Genomic DNA, 21,437 nt, shown 5'->3' on the forward strand with positions numbered 1-21,437 from the left:
ACTTTTGTTAAGTCAGAAGAATAATTATTATAATGCATTATAAATAAATTTGCATCTTTCTGGAAGTAAAGAACTCTCAGGATTTTAACTTCTGAGAGTTATTGTGTGTGTTCAGGAGACTTTTAAGGGTAATTGTCAATTTTACCGACTTTATTTCTCCATCCTGAATTTTACATATGTTGTTAGGGGTGTTTCATAGTGTGTAACCTGAAATTTTGAGCAAAAAATTCGGGCCTTTTTTTGGGAAATCACGATTTTTGAAAACGGAAAATTTCAGATATTAAATCCGAAATATCAAGGTATCTTCGGTTCAGATTGGAATTTCGATGTGGTTTTTTCACCTCCACACGTAACTTTTTGAGTAGAACAAATTTTCCATTGGTCAAAAATTTGTAGGTCAAAGGTCAAGGTCACAAATTCGCGTGCAAAATGTTCAATTAAAAATATCGCAAAATACGCCCCCTCGGATTTTTTTCATGAAAACGTAAAAAATGTAGCCCTGAATTTTTAGAATCGAATGGCGAAGAGAAATCGATGGAGACTCTGATAGATCGCGAGATATTTTGAATTTAAGGATTCGTGTCACGCGTCCGGCAATATCATCCGGTGATTTTACTTTCGTAATTTACGTCGAAATTTGATATGTAACCCACATGTTATGCATATGATTACCTAGAAAAATAAACGAGCTTTCCAGTGGTGTGCTTACATTTTGTTTTGGTTTCAAACTTCTCAAGAAATAGCGGCGCGCGAAAAGAAAATATAAATTTTTCAAATATTGACATTTTTACAAATCTCAAATCTCGGGTTCTAACCATCAGAATTGCAAAAACTACCCACCATTGGACTCGTCTCGACCTTCCCTGACCAGCTGAAAGGTTTAGGGGTGTTTACCCTCCACCCCTAAGTTGCTGAACTTCAACCCCCAAGAAAAAAACAAAAAATGTAGCATCTTACAGTTAGGGGTGGAGGGTAAACACCCCTAAACCTTTCAGCTGGTCAGGGAAGGTCGAGACGAGTCCAACGGTGGGTAGTTTTTGCAATTCTGATGGTTAGAACCCGAGATTTGAGATTTTTTGCCGAGTTTTTTCCAGCAGTAAAAATATCAATAAAAGGAAAGTTTCTATTACAGCTGCACATAACTCGATCAGTTTTAATTGATTGACAGGTATTAATAATTTCCAGCACCTCAAGCTAGCTCCTGACATTTTAAGTGCTGAAGAAATTATTTGATTTACTTTTTCAAATAACCTGAATATTTTTTAATAAATTTAATAAATATTATACCTTTATAATATTGTGATTATTTACCAACGCCTGAAAAGGCGAGGTTGACTTAGTGTATCTAAATTAAAAGAGTTGACTCGTTCCATTGTTGCTTTTATTTGTTCTACAGGGAAGAAAGGCATTCTCTCTTTTCATTTCATTTTTATATTGCCTGCAGGAATTTATATTAAAAATATAGATCCACGGCACGACTAAAATATAAAAAAAGTGCTGGGGAAATCTGAGAAGGGCTAATTAGCAGAGGTCGCACTGGAGCATTCTGAGACGGATATAAATTTTTGATTTCTTCATACTGAAAGCCTCAAGGCAAAACTAATTAGTCTTCAGTATTGCCATCAAGGATATATTTAAAGTTGCTTTCCAAAAATATACATTAATTAAAACGGATTTATTTGCGTTCACCAGTTTCGTACACAAAACGTTAGCAAAAAGTAGAGAATAACCTGTTTATGTTCCTCATTATTTTTTAATCCCACCTGATAAATTTGAGCAGAGAGCCCTTCCACACGGTGCAATCCATCAGAAATGCACGAAATGTGTACACACACCTTGTGTACACAGAGGTCTGGTGATTCAACCCCTGCGTTGCTATGCTTCCCGCCCGACGCCACGCGTAATATAAAGAGATAACACGCTCGACGACCATCCGCCCGCTCATTTATTTCCATCGCTCAGCTGCGGCTTAAAACCTGCTGCCGCTCTTTGGATTAAATTTTATCGCGAGAATGTGCACGCACTTAGGTTTTACACTGTGCTGTCGGTGAGATGGGGACCAACTTTACTTTCGCTACTTAACTCGGAAACGCACCAAATGCGCCTGGGCATGTCACTTTTGCCTGCTGCTTTCGGGAAACCAGAGGGTGATTATTATTTTATTCGCAGCTGTGAAACGTTCTTCGGATTTTATACGCAGCCAAGCACCTTCTATTTGCATAATTGAAGCTTTGTGCTTTTGGGCGTTTATTGAGTACGCACAACTTTCAAGTTGGCTGTCAACTTTTTATCGATATGGAAGGATCTAAATCAAGTGACACCCCCCTTGGCAAGTGGTCTTCAGATTTTGATAAAATTCGGTGGAGATGTTGCCCTAGGGGACCTAAGTTGAACCCTAAAATATTAGGTGAAAATTCCAAAAATTGCCCATTTTACAGGGGTTCAAAATTTGAGATTTTTGAAAAAGCTGATGTTTTCGGCGATTTGTAACTTTGACTCTGTTTGTGGTAAACACAAAAATTTGGTATCCAAAATAATCTACGTTTAATGCCAAACAACTTCCCCACGACGACCAACTTCGTAAGTCAAAGGTCAAGGTCACTAAATTCGGGTCAAATTTTTCAAAAAAATCCCACATACCCTAGTACATAAAATTTTGAAAATTCAAAATAGCCAAAATGTGCCTCATACTCATGGTAACAACATATAAAAAATTGGCGAGACTTATTTTTTTCTTTTTCGAGATATTTTGAATTGAGTGTTAAAAACCGGTGTTTTCCGGGTCTTCTGATCGCAAATAAAAACACGTTTTCCGCTTAATCTCAGCTTCTATGGGTCCGATTTAGAAAAACCGCACACCATTTGATACGTAATGACCTCCCCTAGGTAATGCAAGGGATCATAAGGGTGCCCATCCCCTTCGAACCCTTAACCACCCCCTGGAAATCCGAAAAATTTTTTTTAAATATTTACTCTTTAACTCGATTAATTAAGCAAAATACTAATCAAACATGTTTTAAAATAATTAAAATATAAAATATTTTCATTTACTTTGTATAAAAATAACTTTAAAAAAGTAAAATTGCTCATAAAAAATTATTTAAGTTTACTTTAAATATATAATAATTTTCGGTTTTTGTTTATTCAAAATAGCTGATTTTTTTTATTTTTTTTAAATAATTTTAAAATATATTTTATATTTTACAGTGTTTATTTATAAATATAAAGAAATGCAACCAATACCAATAATTTGTTAATCACACAATTTTCACCAAATGCTTATGGTTTAACAAATATTAATGGTTGCATTTATTTATAATAATAAAAGAACACTCTAGAATATAAAATATATTTTAAGATTCTTTAAAAAATTCAAAAATCAGCTATTTTGAATAAACAAAAACCCAAAATAATTATATATTTAAAATAAACATGAATTATTCTATTATTAGCAATTTTACTTTTTTTAAGTTATTTTTCTACAAAGTAAATGAAAATATTTTATATTTTAATTATTTTGAAACATGTTTGATTAGTATTTTGCTTAATTAATCGAGTTAGAGAGTAAATATTTGAAAAAAAATATTTTTTCGGATTTCCAGGGGGTGGTTAAGGGTTTGAAGGGGATGGGCACCCTTATGAACCCTTGCATTACCTAGGGGAGGTCATTACGTATCAAATGGTGTGTGGTTTTTCTAAATCGGACCCATAGAAGCTGAGATTAAGCGGAAAACGTGTTTTTATTTGCGATCAGAAGACCCGGAAAACATCGATTTTTAACACTGAATTCAAAATATCTCGAAAAAGAAAAAAATAAGTCTCGCCAATTTTTTATATGTTGTTACCATGAATATGAGGCACATTTTGGCTATTTTGAATTTTCAAAATTTTATGTACTAGGGTATGTGGGATTTTTTTGAACAATTTGACCCGAATTTAGTGACCTTGACCTTTGACCTACGAAGTTGGTCGTCGTGGGGAAGTTGTTTGGCATTAAACGTAGATTATTTTGGATACCAAATTTTTGTGTTTACCACAAACAGAGTCAAAGTTACAAATCGCCGAAAACATCAGCTTTTTCAAAAATCTCAAATTTTGAACCCCTGTAAAATGGGCAATTTTTGGAATTTTCACCTAATATTTTAGGGTTCAACTTAGGTCCCCTAGGGCAACATCTCCACCGAATTTTATCAAAATCTGAAGACCACTTGCCAAGGGGGGTGTCACTTGATTTAGATCCTTCCATATAAATACTAAAAATATTTTTATTGTATGAAAAATTAATTGAAAATTTTATTTTAAACATTTTAATGGAGATAATGTGCTGCATACAAACAAAATAAAAGTATGCTTTGAGCAGAACAAAGAAAGCTCTCTTCTCGTTTTCGAGAGCAAATTTTCGCGAGCAGTGTTTCGCATGCGAATTCCACTGCGGCACACGGGGACCAGAAATATCGCTTGTTATAGTTTTGCTCCTGACACCCTGTATCCATAATGTGTTTGCTCGTGTGCTCACGAGAGCAGGTAAACAAAGCGCCTGCGAATATCGCGATATAGGCAACCTGCATGAGTTGCTGCTCGAGCGCGCGTCTTGCAAAACTCTCAAACAGTGCCTACGGTTGGATGTTATCCCTTTCCCGGTTCCAAGCAGATCCTTCGGACGTGAAACGGCGGAGAGCGAACCGTTGGAAGGGGTGAAGTTTCTTGCTCCAGACCCAGCCCATATCAAATATTCAGCCAAGAGGCCGCGTGAGTGGTTGCCAGAGTTCAAACTACGTGCGTATACGTTCGTTTGTGTGTCACGACCTCGGAAATTATTGTGGTCTTCGCGTCTTCTGCGAAACCTACAAAACAGAGAACTATTTCCATTTCTCCTTTGACCTATGACAGCAATTGAGTGAACTAGTGAAACACCTTTTCCTATGCAATAAACGCAATCGATTGTGTAGTACGCTGAAAAGCAGCTTTGGGAGACTGTTTGCTTCACACTCACTCATTAGAAAATGCTTTTTGCGCAATTTTAGACGGTCCTGGTGAGATTTGTAGGCCTCTGAGGAAAAGACCTGTCGAGTTAGAGTTGCTGCAAGACTTGCGAAATACATAGTTTATACGCACGCGTGTAATACGTGTCCATAATATAGAATGCAGCGCCGTTTCCGAGCTGTTTTCAGCTTCTGGCGAAGTTGATTTGTAAATATTTAACAACATAGGTACTGACTTCTACTCTTGCCCCGAATTTCTCTCAACAGTGAAGAACAAGTAGAAACTACATTCAAACTTGAAAAGTGGCTTTAACAGCACACATTGATTTAAAATTCGAGCTAGAATATTTTTATGAATTTGTTCATTGATTTTTCACTGTGCAGTTTTTCCTGATGAAAGTATTGATAATAGAAAAAGTGAATTTCCTCAAAAATACTTACAAACACAAAAATTCGTCAAGATTAGGGAAAATTAACCAGGAAGTGTGGCACAATTCGATATCCTGCTTATGAGCTGCTTCTATTTGTGCAATGAGGCGCGTGCTAAACACAGAGGAGAGGCGAACAGTGCTCCGAAATTGATATTCAGCATCTTCATTCGGGGAAATGAGCGGCAGCATAACAACTTACGTACCTATCTATAACCATCAGAGATGCTTGCTCGCGGAATGATGTGTGCTTGGGGCCAAAAGGAGGAAATTGGGGTTGAGTGATGAGGGTTGGCGTCGCCCATAAATCGTGTGATTTTATGGATGGGGTGCAATCATGAATAAAATATTGTTTGTTATGCGCGTGTGGCCCCGCCGATGATGATGAGCGGCAGCCGTACGCAAAAAAGCACCAGCGGCGTTTTCCAATACGATTTCCCAGTCAGCTGCCGACTTTGTGCGCTATTGGGCTGACGAGGAGAAAATTTTAAATATAATTGCTTTTTCGGTCTGTTTCTCTGGCCGCAGTGCCTCGGGCCTAGCTAACTTTTTATGTATTCAGCTCCAACTTTTCTACCAAACTCGCCCAACAGGATTGAAAGCAGAGGAACTGAGACGGATGTTTTTCCCCAAAAGGTCTTTGGAAAGCTCAAATATTTTTTCTTTGAACCATCCTATTTTCACCTGGAAGGTAGACTTCGCAACAAGCTGATTTGCCATAAATTGACATGTCTCTCTACCAAAAGCACAATAGATGTGTAATAACTTTTGTAATGCTGGAAAATTACAATTTAAATTACACAGATTTTTCATAAACTTCAGAAAAATATTAAATATGTACGTACATAATTTTAAACACCATTATTTATTTCTTTAAAGTGCAAAAGATATCATAGAATTTGTCCCGAATCTGCGTTCCGTTCAAATCCAATTCAGACAAAATATATGCTTACTCATTTTTTCTTCGTTGATAGCACAGCTACATATGTATTTTGTGAGAGGGATCTTCGAACTAGTTGCTATGTTCATCTTTGGCATTCCCTGTATATTTCAAAGTTGAACTTTGGGTTAAAGAAGATGCACACAAATTGAAGAATAGAGTTCCAATCAAAATTCAAAACACCCATAGCAGCTGAGACAAAAATTATTGACTGTATCAAGTTTTACTATTTTATCAAATTTTTTCCTTTATTTAGCCTTCTTCACCTGCTAAAAATCTTCAGTGTTGCGTGCCAGCACATTTAAAAATAATTGGTATAAACCGCGGTGCACAATGGATTCGTTCTTTTTTCCATTCTACGCAATTGACGAGGAGCCACTTGAAAGCGGCCGTCCGGAAACAACATCCACCGTATTTTTATTGTGACAAATTAATTGAAATTCTGAAACACAAAAGACGCAACTGCCAAAGGCTCTCCCTGGTCGCCTCTCGACATTCAACGCTCGCAGCAGGGTGCGCGCGCTCGGGGAGAAATAAAACGCAATCAGGCATTGTGAGCGCGCCAGCTGACCTGGCCCCTTGACCTCGCAGCTTCAACTACTCCTCTCTGGCTGGCCGGCCGGCCGGCCGGTCGGAGGTTGGAAGGAAAATAATAACGCATATGGGCCGGAGGCATCGCAATCACTTTTGAAGGGTTTTTATTGTCACGTAAAGCGGCAGGCGCACTCGCGTCTCTGCAGTATATACGCGCACGATCAATGTGATGAGATGGGACTCGTAAGGACCAAAACTCTTTCGTTTCGGCAGCCTGGAGGCTTCGAGAATGAATTTCATCAGCTTTCATTGCCTAAAAGCGGCTTACGGAAACGGAGAATTACGTCCGTGGAACAGAGGAAAGTTTTGCCGGCTGCAAAGTGCTCTGTAAATGTTTATCTCGGCCATTCAGCGAGTTGCTCCGCTTTAATTGGAATTAAACACTCATGTTGAATGACATTTGCAGATTCTATTTAGAAGTTGTTGTAAAAACGAAATTAAATAGAATCATTCGGCAAATTTGTTAAGCAAAAGTGTTAACTGTTGGAGATATTCTTAAATGAAAATATTTTGTTTTTTATTCAATTCGCAAAACTACTTCAGCGAGGAAGTGAATTAAAAGCATCGCGTCCTTCATATAAAACAAAAAATTCGCATTTCGCGAAACTTTGCTTGGTGTGTTAAAAATCAGTCTGAGAAACTCGCCAAAAAGAAGCGTTGGTGGCATATTAAAAAAGAACGCATGGATAGCCGCTAAGTGTGTATTCGTTTGTATATAATTTCTGTTCCCCACTTTATCTCTGCAACAGCAGCATGATTTAGACTTGACTCAACGCCAAAATGGGGAAAAAAGCAGCGCGACGAGGAAGGCGCTTTCTTTACAAATGAAAAGGCTACGGCTATTTATCTTGCTCTTATTCCTCCTCCTCCTCCGCACCATTCCCTCTTTTCCAAGCCCGCACTTTGTTTTGGTGCGCGAATTCATCCGCTGTTTCTTTTTTGCCTCTCTCTTGGTGACTAAATAAGGCAAATATTGAATTAGGAATGTAGTTTACGTGGTGATGAATTTTTTATCAGTTCAAACCCGTTTTTTAGCTATAGAAAAAGAATCAATGTAATTTAAATTTTGAAACAGATCCTCACGACCAAGTCAACATAAATGTTAAACGCTATTTATACAGCAGAGGATATAGGCATGCAAATACAGTTTATAACGAAGATAATATTAACTTTCGTAGATGTATCAAAATTTTGTTCACCCGGAGGTAAAGTTAGTTCAAAAAGGGAATGGGGAATTTTCATAATTGCCCAGGCGAGCGTGAACATTTGAACGGATTCAAAATTCCAAGAGTGAACTCGCATAACCATCCGCCTTGATAAAAGGCTTTTCAATTTATCTGCAAAAGGTGTGTTCGCCAGTGAGCGAAGCAAATCAAAGACAAACTGGTGAAAAAGGAAGAAATATATACCTCTTTCTGTGCGTCGGAAAGGTTTAATTTCACTTTTCCCTGCAGTCAAACGCGATGACTTCTTTTATGAATTTCAGAGCAAGCTTAATCGCTCGCACAAAACTCGTGGAACGCACTCGCACGTATACACGTCAGCACACATATTTTTGTGATGGAATCGCGCGCGCAAAACGAAGAGAGGAAGCGGGAAATAAATCTGGGATGAGGAGCAAACTGCTGCTACTCTCATCTGCTTGTGATGTTTTCCCTGTGTTATTGCCTCGCACAAAATTCACCCAGTACCAACCAACTTTCCCCGTGAGCCAATCTCAACCGCACCGCACACCGAAATAAAAGCAGAGAAATTTCAGACGTGGATAAATTGGGTTTATTTTGCGCGTGGGCGAGATTTTTCTCTTATATTTAATCTGCCTCCGTCAAGTGTAATAGTTCTGTGGAGAAATATTGCATTTCCGACACGCGGGGGCGTTTCCTTGTGATTGAATTAATTAAGATTTTTGGCTGGAAGGGTCGGCCGTTTCGTAATGACGTTAAATGGGTATTTTGATTGCACTCGGCGGCTCCCATGCCCTCTTCATCTCTCTCTCTCTCCCGTTGCGCAGCTTTTCGCAATGCATTATTGAGGAATCCATTATTCGGCTGAGAGTAATTACATTAAAGACAGTCGTCGCATTTCTTGCCCTTTTGTTGCCCTCGAGGCCTGCACTACCCCACCTAGCATATGGAGGAGGGAAAGTTTATAATTCATAAAACGCAGTAGTAATGGATCCTCATCTCAGTTCTGCCGCTGAAGAAACGCACCAAATATTCTAGATTTTTCACATGAGATTTTCTGGGACAGGCTGGCAGACAGACTAATAAAATTTTTACGATACTGCAGTTGAATTAACAGTAAAGTCGCGGGGGAAAAGTCGTGGGAAATGGCAATAACTTTTAATGTGTCCCTCCCCTGGCACAAAAATACATTTATATATTTTTTTGGTACTATATCCAAATCGAGTTTTCAATCTGTGCGATATCAGCTCTTTATTTCATTATCTCGTTAACTCTCGTTTTACTTCCAGCACTCCTGAAATGGTAGAGAATACGGCTGATGAATCTACTTTCCCCACATCATATTTGAAGTAATATAAGAAGCGTTTCATATGAGTTTCTGAGGGTTATTCAAACACACAAAAAACGGACCTTTGCTGGTATTTGGAATATTTATTGTGGTGAAAACGGTTCTGAGATTATTTTTTTTTATTATTTTACGAAGAAGAGTTGGATAGTTAATCTACAGCTTTAACAGTAATACCCGCGGTACTCAGTTCTTTGTATTCTCATCAAGAGGCACTGAAAGCTCAAGTTGCATCTGTACTCCTTTCTTGCAAGTATAATCCAGCGTTGACCAACTGCAAATCTGCAGATAATTGGAGCAACCACCGGCTTGCTCACGAAACGAGCGGGAGTCTCGTTTCCGCTGCAAACGAACACTTTTTAGACAAATGAGCTTAAAGTGCGCACGTAAGCCTAATGAAGACGTGTCGTGCGCGCACGTTTCTCAGCCGACTTAAGCTCCCCATTAGTTCGTCGCTGCAGTCCTCTAAATTCGGCACCCCGCCGCACGCACCTCGCCCCTTCTGAATACGGGAGTGATAACTTTATTGCAGCGGCAATCAGCATGCACTTAAAGCCGCTCTCACCAAGTACAATTTCGGCGAATATAACAGCACAGTCTGCTGGCGCTCCCTCCGTTTCTCGCCCGCTCGCTCGCCTCATCAGCACGCAGAGAGCGAGACAGATAGCGCGCCATCATTCACTAGCAAAGTGAATAATACACGCGGCGTCTTATGGGTCCGTACGATTGTGTTGCCGCGTACGTAGCATATTCCACGATTCCCACGCATATCCGCCGAACGAAGAGCGAGCGAGTATGCTCGCCCAGAGATATCACTGGGAATATATTGTGCGGTATTCACGATGCTATCATTGCATGGTCGGAGTGCATCCACGCGAGTCGAACACGAAATTATATATAAAGCCATAGACTTGTGAGCGCCCTTGTTTTCTTGTTCCCGTCGGTGCTGTTAACTCTTTCATCGCATGAAGGTAACTGTGCTGTCCGCGAGGATAATTTAGTCGGCGCGTGATACGGATAAATGATCACGGTTTGGATTGCTCGGATCAAAGTAAATGGGACTTTTCATGAGCTGCTTTGACTGATCGACCGCTTTATCGGAATCTAAATTTAGCCAATCAAGTCGTTCTTGCTTTTTAAATAATAGCAAAGCTCATCTCTTCTATTGAGTAAATACTAGACTTTTTATCATTTTTTACATGGGTGTAATTTCCTTGAGGGATCGCAAAATCACATATTTCAGAAATACAACACTAACGCCAAAACTGTATTTTTAATTGAGGTGAGGTTTCCCTAAATTTTTTTTGTATTTATCCAAAGCATTGTACACTATCATTAATTTTGGTAATTTTGTGTTGGACAAGTCCTTGAGTGAATTTTATAATATAAATTTTGATGCCTCTGATTACGCATACATATAGTATTGAATATGTTTTGAATTCTATACGGATGCTAATAAACTTTGCACCAAATTTTAGGCCATATTAAGCTATTACTCTACCCATACTCAGAAAATTGTGATCACTCAAAATCAAGACTTTTCCAGGTTTTTTTAGCAAAATTCAGGAGCGCATCAAGAGAAGAAAAAAATATAACATAATGGCCTGCACACTGTTGATTGACATGAAAGGAAATACACCTTGACATATATATTTCTAGAAATTATTTCCTGTCATGTTTACCTCAAAGATGAAATATTATTCTCATTCTTCCTTTCATCAACTAGATGCGAGGGTTTCTTTACACAGTGCCACTGCTATATATTCTTTTGAAATTCATTATGAAGAAGTGCATAAAGAAGGATGAGTTTAATATGAAACGGAAAAATTGTGCACACCGTTTTTAATAACAACGTACATCCCTTTTGTGGAAATTTAAATGCAACCAGAAACTAATTTTGAAAATCCCCGCTGCCTGTGCATGCAAATCTGCCCAAAACAAAGTTTGCACGCCGCGAGGGGAGCTTACAACCCATATACTACTCGCAACATTTTGAATAAACGTCCGACGGATGCAGCGTGGCGAAATTGAAAAGCGGCCCTAGTCGAGAGCACGCGCATTTTTCAGCGAGGAATTTTCAAGTATTAAAATCCGGTGCATATAGAAAACGGCTGCCGGCGCTATCTGCTCACTTATTGAATCGAAATCCATATGGACGTCCGTCCAAGCGAGTGGATAGAGAGAACAAACGAACGCAACGCGGAGCGAGCAACATGCACGAGAGGAGCAGCGCTCTTCATAGCCGCAAGGCACAAAATGCATCATCATATAATAATATGAACTCGAGGACCCTTCAGAAAAACACGGCCGCTCTTCGAGAGGGAGTTAAAAATTATTATTAGATACCAGGGGGAGTGCGGGGGATGCGAGAGGAGAATGCAGCTGTAAACTTTCAAGATGCATTATCTTATCTGGAGGACCACGTGGAACAGACAGCTAGCCGACAAACGTCTAGATTTACACTTTTATCGCGCGCGCGTGTGTAACTCGGCAGAAAGACGGAAAAGAGAGATAGAGAGAGCAGCAATGTTGGAGTGAACCCGCCCTTGAGTGAACACGCCGAGAGGGTGCACACACACTTTCTCAAAAGTTGAGTCTTACACGCCCCCTCGGCAGATTGGGAAGTGAAAAAAAGGAGCTGGAAATGTCAATAATGAGAGAGTGTTAAGGACTTGTCTTTCTGTATACTTTTAGCTCCCTTAAGAATCGTCCAAACTGCATATAAAGGTTTATTTTAGAACATGGTGCAACATATATGACGTATATTTAATTTCTTGGCTTTATAATTTAATTGTGTTCCATAAGCCCTTTGTTTGTAATCTACCATCGAATTATAATATCTTTCATACATTTAATATAGTAAATTTAATTCCAGCAGTCAAACATATCTGATCCATTGATGCTTTTTAGAATGTATATTTGATTAGCGTTAATTTGACACATTACAACTACTCTTGTCAAGCGTTAATCAAAAGCTTTATGATTGCATGACTGTTCTGTGTACTGCTGATCAATATTTAACTCACTAGCGCGAGTGCGCAGCTAGTATCGAAATTTGGCAAATTACGGGTCCTATTTCTACAGTAATTAAATCCAACCCTTGTTCAGCCTCGAGCCAATCTGATTTCCCTTCGATAAGGCAACTTAATTGCGTTATTACAATATTAGCGTGGCCAAATTTAATTGGTTTCTTGCCCAGCGGGCAAACTGGTCGGCGTGCGCGTTTGATCTGCTTCTCGACCGACAATCTTGTTCACTGGCTACTTTTGCCCCTGTACACGGGCAGAAACACACGCGTGCACGTCGAACTGCTTACGAAAATAATTCAAAGTGATAGCAATCAGCCAAGGGTGCTGTTTCCAAGGGGTAGAGGTGGCTTGAAGAATTTTGAGCAATGGTGTTGGCTGAAGGAAGGGAACGGGTTTAATTATCTCGGACGCGCGAGCAAATGTTGGTTCGCCTCCTGCGCCTCCTGCCTTGATCTGTGTAATTATATTTGTAAATATTTAGTTTGCGCCGTCTTAATTAACTGCTTGAAACGAAAGGGAGCTGATTTTAGGGGAATTCATAATATTTGTTGAGGATACAGAGCGAGAGTATCTAACAAAACGAAATATTTAAAGAACAGTCTGTTGAGGATATTTTCGCTTCATTTAATGCGTGGAGAACATTAAAATTACCATTCTCTGCTAACGTTTTTATTTAATTTTAATCAAGTTTTGAGTTTAAATGTATTTTTACAGTATCTCCAAAAATGCAGTCTGTTATGTGCAATTATATAAAGAAAAATCTTCATCAAAATAGCAATTGATTTCTGGGTCGCATGGATAGCTCTTAACTCTTCTCTAACAATATATATGAGTATTGGAAGAAACACAAAAGTAAAAAGTTTCTGAACGGAAGGGCCCACGCTGGGCGTGCTTAACAAAGCGCAATCGTTATTTATTTCTCACCGTCGTCGCCGCAACGTTGATTCGCCATCAGCGTCCCGCGAAAAGTTGCCGCATTAGCCAGCGAACGAGGTGAAATTAACGTCGGCAGCCGGATTTGGCGCAAAAAGCCGCCGCTGGCTGACAGACGAGAGCGACGGAATATCCATCGGCTGCGTGCAATATGCTCCCCTGCGGCTCTCGCCAGCTTACCCGCCGTGTTGCAGACAGAAAGAGAGCAGCCGTGCAAAAACCAGTTGATGATCTCGCGGGAATTTCTCATCCCAGTCCATCACGTCGAATATTTGCGATGCTACAAATCGGCAAACCTGTATTGACACTCGACCTCTCATACCCATATCGCTGATTTGTTTCAATTCAGTCCAATCTCAAACTTTAACGTGAAAATTATTAATGGTGAACTTTATTTTACGCCAAACGCGTGCCACTCTACAATTAAATTAAAATTAAGTTTTCCATCTGAATGTTGCTGCTCCCCTATATTGCTCATTTTCTTTGTATTGCATTTTTTCATATGATACTTTTCACATATATCCTGTCACATATTTGCAAACTCTTTCATCACTTGGCTTTAAAGGAAATGAGCTTTTCAAACAGTACACATAATTATAATTGTCGTGTGAAACCCAAACTATGTTTTGAATGCATCAAGGGATCAAGAATTGGTGTGTTTTACGTGCCATCAAGTAGTGCGTTTTTCTAATGCATACTAGCGAAAATTCAATTGATTGAATTGAGAAAAATCTTATTACCTAATACTTGAATAAAAATGTTCAGTAAAAATAAATTTACTTTCACTTGGGACCTATTTTGTGAACCATATAAACATTAAATATTCTTGGGCTCTATTTCAAAATGCAATAGAAAATAAGCTATGCACATCAAATATGGTCTTGATAAATTTATGGTTGTTTGAATTACACATTCAAGCACTCAAAGAACGAGAAACACGCCCAAAAAGAGGTTGAATTCATTTCCATGAGGCAATCTTGGTAATGGGCGAATTTAGCAGCACATTATTATACGCAACCAGTGTAGACGCAAGCTCTTGCAGCGTGGAATATTCGGGACAGCAAAGCATTTTGTGCATTCGCCGCCGCCGATTCAATTTACATAAAGTAAAAAGTTTTCTCGCGGGACTGGTGCATCTCAAAGTTAATAGAGTGCTGCTTGGCAGCAGCTTTTACGGCCGAGAGGGAAAAATAGAGGGGGGTCGGAAAAGCAGGCGGACTGCAAAAGCAGCAGAGAAAGTGAGTGAGCGAGCAAGCGAACGCTTCACAGAGGATTTCACGGAATGATTAATAGGAATTGAAAGAGAATTCGGGCCTGCGTCTGCCGTGGGACGGGGGTGCTAAAGTCCCTTGATGTTCCCAGAGTGGTTTCTTTAATTTCTTTCCGAATCGCAGGACGCGGCTTCCTTAAATTATTCACTCTCTATACCACGCTTAAATAAGCATTCATGGGAACAGAACAAGGCGACGCAACGCACAAGCCAGACCTATTTTCTTAAAAACCATTCCCCAGCTCCACATTTGGGTTGCAATCCTGCAAAAGGAATTTTATTACATTTCAATGTGAGACGGGAAGAAAATCTATGGTGTTTACTCCACAGAGATTCATTTTATTCTTTTTTATTGAAAATTTTCCACAAAGCCAGCTGCTGCCATTTTGAAATATTGATTTAAACCACTCTCTTTGTAATTTTGTAAAGAGTATATCTACCCTGCGGCACGAATGATGGAGAAACCTTCCGCCTTCACCAAATATGTATTCTCTTCTCAATGCAGCTTGTATTTTCCATCTCGCTCGATTAAACAGCCGATTGAAAGGGAGGTAAAAATAGTCGGCCTCAAATTTTTGAAAGTAAACAACAATGCTTCAGCCGGTCGCTCACCAGCAAAAAAAATACCAAACGTCCAATCATGAAATCATAAGCACACACACCGTAATAAGCCGACCGTCAGAGATCTATATTCTGTTGGCGCAACCACTCGAAAAAATTGCATTAACCGCGGCTGCCACTGTTCACAGAAGCGCGCTTTTAAAAAAGCATTTTTCTCGTTCATCCTCTCTGTGTGCGTCTGCTGTCTAAATGCATTATTTGTTTGTTGTGGCTTCTACTGGGTGGTGCAGCCGCTCACCCTCACCCCCCTTTCGGATTGAGTTAGGGGCGCTTATTTGACCAACCTGTCTATCTGATGGATGGGCCCCAAGGAAATGCGGAAAAGGATTTTTAATTGAATTTCCACGTTGTTTGTCAAGCGCAGTTTATTGGCATTGATTTATTGAAATTTCGCTACACTGCGTTGACTCTCGATTGTCAAATTCCTTTTATAATTTTTTGCTACACGTTTAATCCAATCGGGTCAAAATATTTATTGGTGAGTATAATTGAATTGGAAATATAGATTTTAATATAAATATACAATAAATTCTGTTCATTTTTATATGCCTGATGTTTAAAATAATCAAGAGCTTACGTTGAATTTAAAGCTTTCTCGTGGGGCTCTTGATGAAATCTCTGGCTTGAAAAATCAGTTCCCGTAAAATTCCCGCTCGCTGTATGACGTCCAACTGGCGCAAGCCTAAGAATTATATTGAGAAATAAAGAGGGCACGAGAGAGCGAGAAAAAGTTTTGTGCTGCGGAATAAAGAATGGCAGTGCGCGGCGGCGATGAGCTGTTGAGGGTTACGAAAGTGCACCCGCCGTGAAATAACCTGAGAAAGAAATCACCCGCTGCTCGACTGCCACTCTTGCATCTAAAAAGGTCTTCTGGGTATACGTGGAAGACTTTTACACCGCCGTGCGAAAACCAACCATGTAGACGCACGTTTTTCCTCTCTTTCTCTCTTGGCCGATGCAAAAATCGATATGCTGGTTCCGAGCGCGGGAATTTCACTCGTTGCGGGCGGATTTCGTCACGGAAAATACATATTTAGCCGACTCTTTGCCCTTGCTGCACGTGTTGTCCTCAGGGAAAATGAGTGGGCGCCGCCGGGAAATTTTTATCCAAACAAGTGGAAACGGGAGGCTGTGGACTAAAATTCGTGTCAACGTGAAAAAGCAGCGCCTTTTTAACACACCGATGGTCGGAATAAATGCTCCCTGAAAAGCGCATTTATTTATTTTTCCCCTGGTGCCTTACGAGACGCGTTTACAGCGGCAGTTGGTTTACATTCATTTCGCATATTGTCCTCCCCAGAACATTTTCGGACTTTTTCAGCTAGAAATAAGTACGTTCTTTATTTCTTGGAATAAATATGAGCAAAAGCTTTCACGCAAAATGGTGCATTTTCCCTGGAGAGTTGGATGCAAATTACAAAAAAAAAATTAAAATTGGCGTTATATTAAAGATTTGCGCCACTGAAATGCCAATTATTGTGCCCTCTTTTTGTCCGCTCGAAGCGGGTTATTAAAAAGCAATAAGTTCCGAGGCATAAACCCTTTCGTGATTTCCCTTTGTTCGCATCTCCGCCTTTGATGATTCTGCGAACAAAATAAAAAAATTCCTCTGCACAAGCTGCTTTTTCCCAACAAGTAATATTCTTTAATATCCTCTCTCTCTCTCTCTGTTGATAGGTTCTGTTGCTACAGCCTTTTCCTCTTTCCCTTTTTGCCAATGCAGCTCGTTCAGCCAAAGACGAATTTCCTCGCTCTTCCACTCATATCTATAAAAAGCATAAAAAGTACCAAGGAATCGCATTGTGCATTTGCCGCCACATTTTTTTTGCTTTCTATTCGCAAAGTGGTGTTCAGTTGTTCTAAAGAGCTTCGATATATTTTGACTGACAGAATCGCTCCATCCTATTGACATAAGCCTATTTTGAATCGCGGCCAGCGCACAGGGCTGGGAGAAATCTTTCGCTGCCCACCACTGGGATCTCTTTGTGGAAAATGCGTATCGAGCATCTTTTTCTCGTTTCTGTTCCTCTCCAGATATTTCCTGCATGTACAATTCATATCTTTTCCGTTTGACCCAAGTGGCTTCACTGATTTGGCCCTATATAGTGGAAAAGATGTTTCGAGATATCAGAGATATGAAATAAGTTCAGCCCTGAGATTTTATCATATCGCTTATGACTGACAAGAATGATTTTTTAAATGTATAAAAAAACCGTTTAAATTATTTAAGCTACAGCTAAAATATCGATTTTATTTAAAAGACCAAATTTGGTGTTTGTTCATATTTCGCTGGTTTACTTTTAATTCAACATTGAAATATTACAATTTATATATGGCTGATATGGCTCAATTAATTCATAAATCTATAGTGTCCTTATTCACTCAAAGATTTCAAAGATGTTTTCGGTTGAACAGCCGTACTCTGAGACAAAATATATTTACATAAACATTTCTTTATCAAAATTTGGAATATTCGGAGGACCAGAAAGTCCCAAAATATTCTTCAGGGTTCAGATTAGACCAATCTTTTGTCCAATGGAAAGCAGATTTGGAGGCTCAGGAAAATTCAGCAGTGCAGCACTTGCACGACACAAAATCTCTGATGGACTGGCTCGATTCATCTTGTGTTCGCAAAGAATGACCCAGCCAACCTTTTTTCGACAGAGATTTTTCAATAGCTGGCACCCTCGTTTTTTTGCACAGCCCGTACTTGATCAATATAAAACCTGTCTGATTGTGGCCGGCTAAAAGCGCAAGTCGAGATAGAATTTATTGTTACCTCCAAGACGCACACATACGTTAAACGAGCTGCTCAAAAGAACGCGCGACGGAACGGAGATTACTACTAGGTGTGCACATTTAAGGCTTTTTGCAAATACTCTCTCGACAGTGCCCGTATTGAATCCATGTATGTGATCATTACTCTCAGTACGATAGCTGTTACATAATGCCACGAGTGCGTAAATCATAGTTTAGTGAGTCCGTTTTTCAGAAACTCATTGTAAGGAAATCCATGTCAGCTTTTCCAGGAAAAATACTGTTTTGGGCGTCGGCCGGAGAAAGGAGATTCCCATAAAAATCGATCCATCCACAGAGTTAAATTTTACCCAACCAGGGTTCTTCGGTTTTAATTACGCAACCCCTCCCCCCTAAAAGTAATTGTGCACTCGACAACAGCGCGCGTAAGTCTCCGCGGAGCTTTTTGTTGCTTTTTTATGCTTTTTTGCGCGAACGCAAGCACCTTTTTATAGAAAAATAAATTTATTACCTCATTACATGGGCATGCGGCGGCAGTAAGGGTTCATACCGAATTTACAACACCGACCGGCAGCGGTAACGCGGTCTTCTGATTTTACAATGAAACCTCCACCGTTCGTCCCTCTGACTTTCATCCTCTTTTATTTCCGGGGAGAAAAATTCCCTCCTCTACACTCACTCGTTTGCACCTTTGTTAAGAACGCCGAAAAAGTGTATGCACGACGGACTTTAATAAGATCTTTCTCTCGCAAACGAAAACAAGAAGTGCGCTCGTCGGCCGGCGAACGTTGTGATCAAGAGGCGAAAGTTGTGGCGGCAACTTTCGGGCGCTGAAAACGAGCTCCGTCTCGTCCCTTCTCGCTTTGAACCAGTGTTTGCCCTTTGTTCATCTCGCCTTTGAATGATGCGTCTCCGTTTGAATAAAAGTGTGCAACAACCAAAAGCGGAATTTCAATTGGAGGCGAAATGCGCCTCATCCGCGCGTTATAGCGTTTCGTTGTGTGTATGTACATTCATGTTTTACGTCTTTATTCTCTCTAGGTGATGATCACAGGAACCATAACTGGCACGGGCTTCTAAATGAGAGGAGAGCTAGTGCTGACGGCGGGCGATCGTATAACGTCCGAATTTCATAGCTGTCAAATCGACATGCGCTCATCCATAAAATGATCTGATAAAGAGGGGTTAACTGTATTATTATACGACACGACGCTCGCTTTTACGGTCAACCGGCTATTATTTAATAACAATAAATTCGCTTTTACGACCCTTATTAGTTAAAAATAGTGGGCGACCCGGGCGATGATGGCGTCGGGAATAAAATAATGTAATATAAATTGGAGCTGCAGCCTTGTTTTCTGTATTAAATTTATGGTTTTGATTTTATTAGACACATAAAAAGTGCAATTTGCGCCTGGCTAGGCCCAAAAAAAGCAAAAAAGTTGGAACATAAAATTTCATTGGCCCTCTCTGCAACACTTCTTTGTTCGGCCGAGTAGCAAGTTTTTGAAGGCAAGAGGCACGCACTTTTTGCTCTATTCCGGCAGCACGTATGACACCCGCATGCATTATGTACGCCATCAGTCGGTCGCCCCTGGCAGCATGCAACCCTCATTACACGGGGTAGTAATTCACCTGCCTCTTTTTCGCTGGCAAAATGCAATTTTTCTTACTTGAGAACGCCTTTTTTGCGCACGCAAAGTGCGCATCAGATGACAAACGTGCGGACCTTGTTGCATAAATTTATTTTTCAAAGTTCTAAAGGCATTCCACAAAGTACACAGGTCGACTTGTTGCTTTGCTATGTTACCCTGCCATGGTGTAAACTTCTTGCTGTTCGAATTCGGGTGATTCTACTTTAACAATATTAAATTCCATAAAATCTTTTAAGAACGACACATTATATGTATGTCTAGAACTAACGATTACTGTAAATTATGCAGGGCATCAATGGAGAAAACCGACGGTGCAAAGTTCTGGACCAAGCCTCAACAGAGTTGGCCTAGAATAAAAATGCCTGCAAAACAAGTGCAATTTAGCAAAGAAAGTTTGTCGTCTGCCAGCAGCTGGGTGCATTTTCCGCTCTCATTAAAGCGCAATCTAAATAATTTAAATGCAAGAGTGGCGCCTGCTTTAAAAGTCAGATATATAGACAAACTGCTGTTTCGCCGGCTACGTTCCTCAAGGGATGATCCTCTTGCTTTTATGAAGGCTTTTGTGTCGGTTAGCCATCTTAGTCGCCTATCTCCCAGGGGCAGGCAGCTTACTGTGTGTTTCTCTCTGAGCAGCCACACTCGCCTGCTATCTGACGGCCATCGCTTGGGGATCTGCCTCACTCCAGCTCTCGCTCTTTTGCTGCTGCTGCTGCTGCTGCTGCTTTATATGCCGGCGTACTGCCTAAAAATGCGCCGCTCTTGTCAGGAGAAACAAAGTCGATCGAGATTGAGCCAATTTATCCTGGTGCGGAGTCAGCAGGCGAAAAAAAGAACAAACGCCGCAACCTTCCGACCTTTTTATTACCTTGATTTCAGCTCGAGGCCTGCCGCGCGCGTGTGAGGTCTGCTGCTGCAAACACGCGTTGGTTGCTTATGCAGCCCGCCCATCACCTAAGATGAGCCGGTTGTATACGCGCCACTCGACCGTTCTCCGCGCACGATCCGATCGCCGAGGGAGTTTATTTTTCGAAATTGAGCCAGTTTTTATGACAGCTTCAAAACTTTGGGATGGAGGTCTGCTGCGAATGATACGCATGCACTTTAAAAGTCTACAATTTCGTATCACGGTCTTCCACTTTTACTCGCGAAAAGAAATGAGAGACGACATCACGTGCTCAATATATCCATACGAGTTTCAATTGCAACATCGCATTTAAATTTGAAGTTTTATTTTAACGCATGGAAAATCGTAGCAATTACGCTTATTGGTCGTCATGAGTCCCCATCATCATAGCTTCATTTAAAAAAATGACTCCTGAACATCTACTTGAAAATCATCACGTTCATTCAAACCTCATTGCAAATGCAGCTTGAGCTCATCGGAACTGCAATTAAAAAGTGCTTTATTTGCAATTGAAAAGAAAGGTAGAATTCAGTCTAATTGCACTGCAGGTTTAATTAAGACTCGATATAGCCGGTGCACGTTTTTCTTCTCTGAATGAAAAATCGGCCCTGCGTTGTGGATAAAGAGCGATAATTAAAGGAGTAATTTGCAATTTCAAATCAGTGCGGTGTAGGAGAGCGCTGCCGCTGGGTTTGTAGCAGCGGTTTAATCAAGGATGATTCTGTTCACGGGAGCATGGGAATTGACCTCATTCCGGCCTCTGGAAATTGCTGTGCCAACTCACGTATGCCGGAG

The 21,437-nt window shown here is 40.2% G+C and overlaps 1 protein-coding gene across 3 annotated transcripts in view; it reads left to right on the forward strand.

Moving 5' to 3' along the window:
- The window catches only part of LOC135942433 (lachesin-like), a 120,520-nt gene that overhangs the window by 69,057 nt on the left and 30,026 nt on the right, over positions 1-21,437 (forward strand). The window lies entirely within an intron of this gene.

This window comes from Cloeon dipterum, chromosome 4 (assembly GCF_949628265.1).
Source record: "Cloeon dipterum chromosome 4, ieCloDipt1.1, whole genome shotgun sequence".
NCBI lineage: Eukaryota > Metazoa > Arthropoda > Insecta > Ephemeroptera > Baetidae > Cloeon > Cloeon dipterum.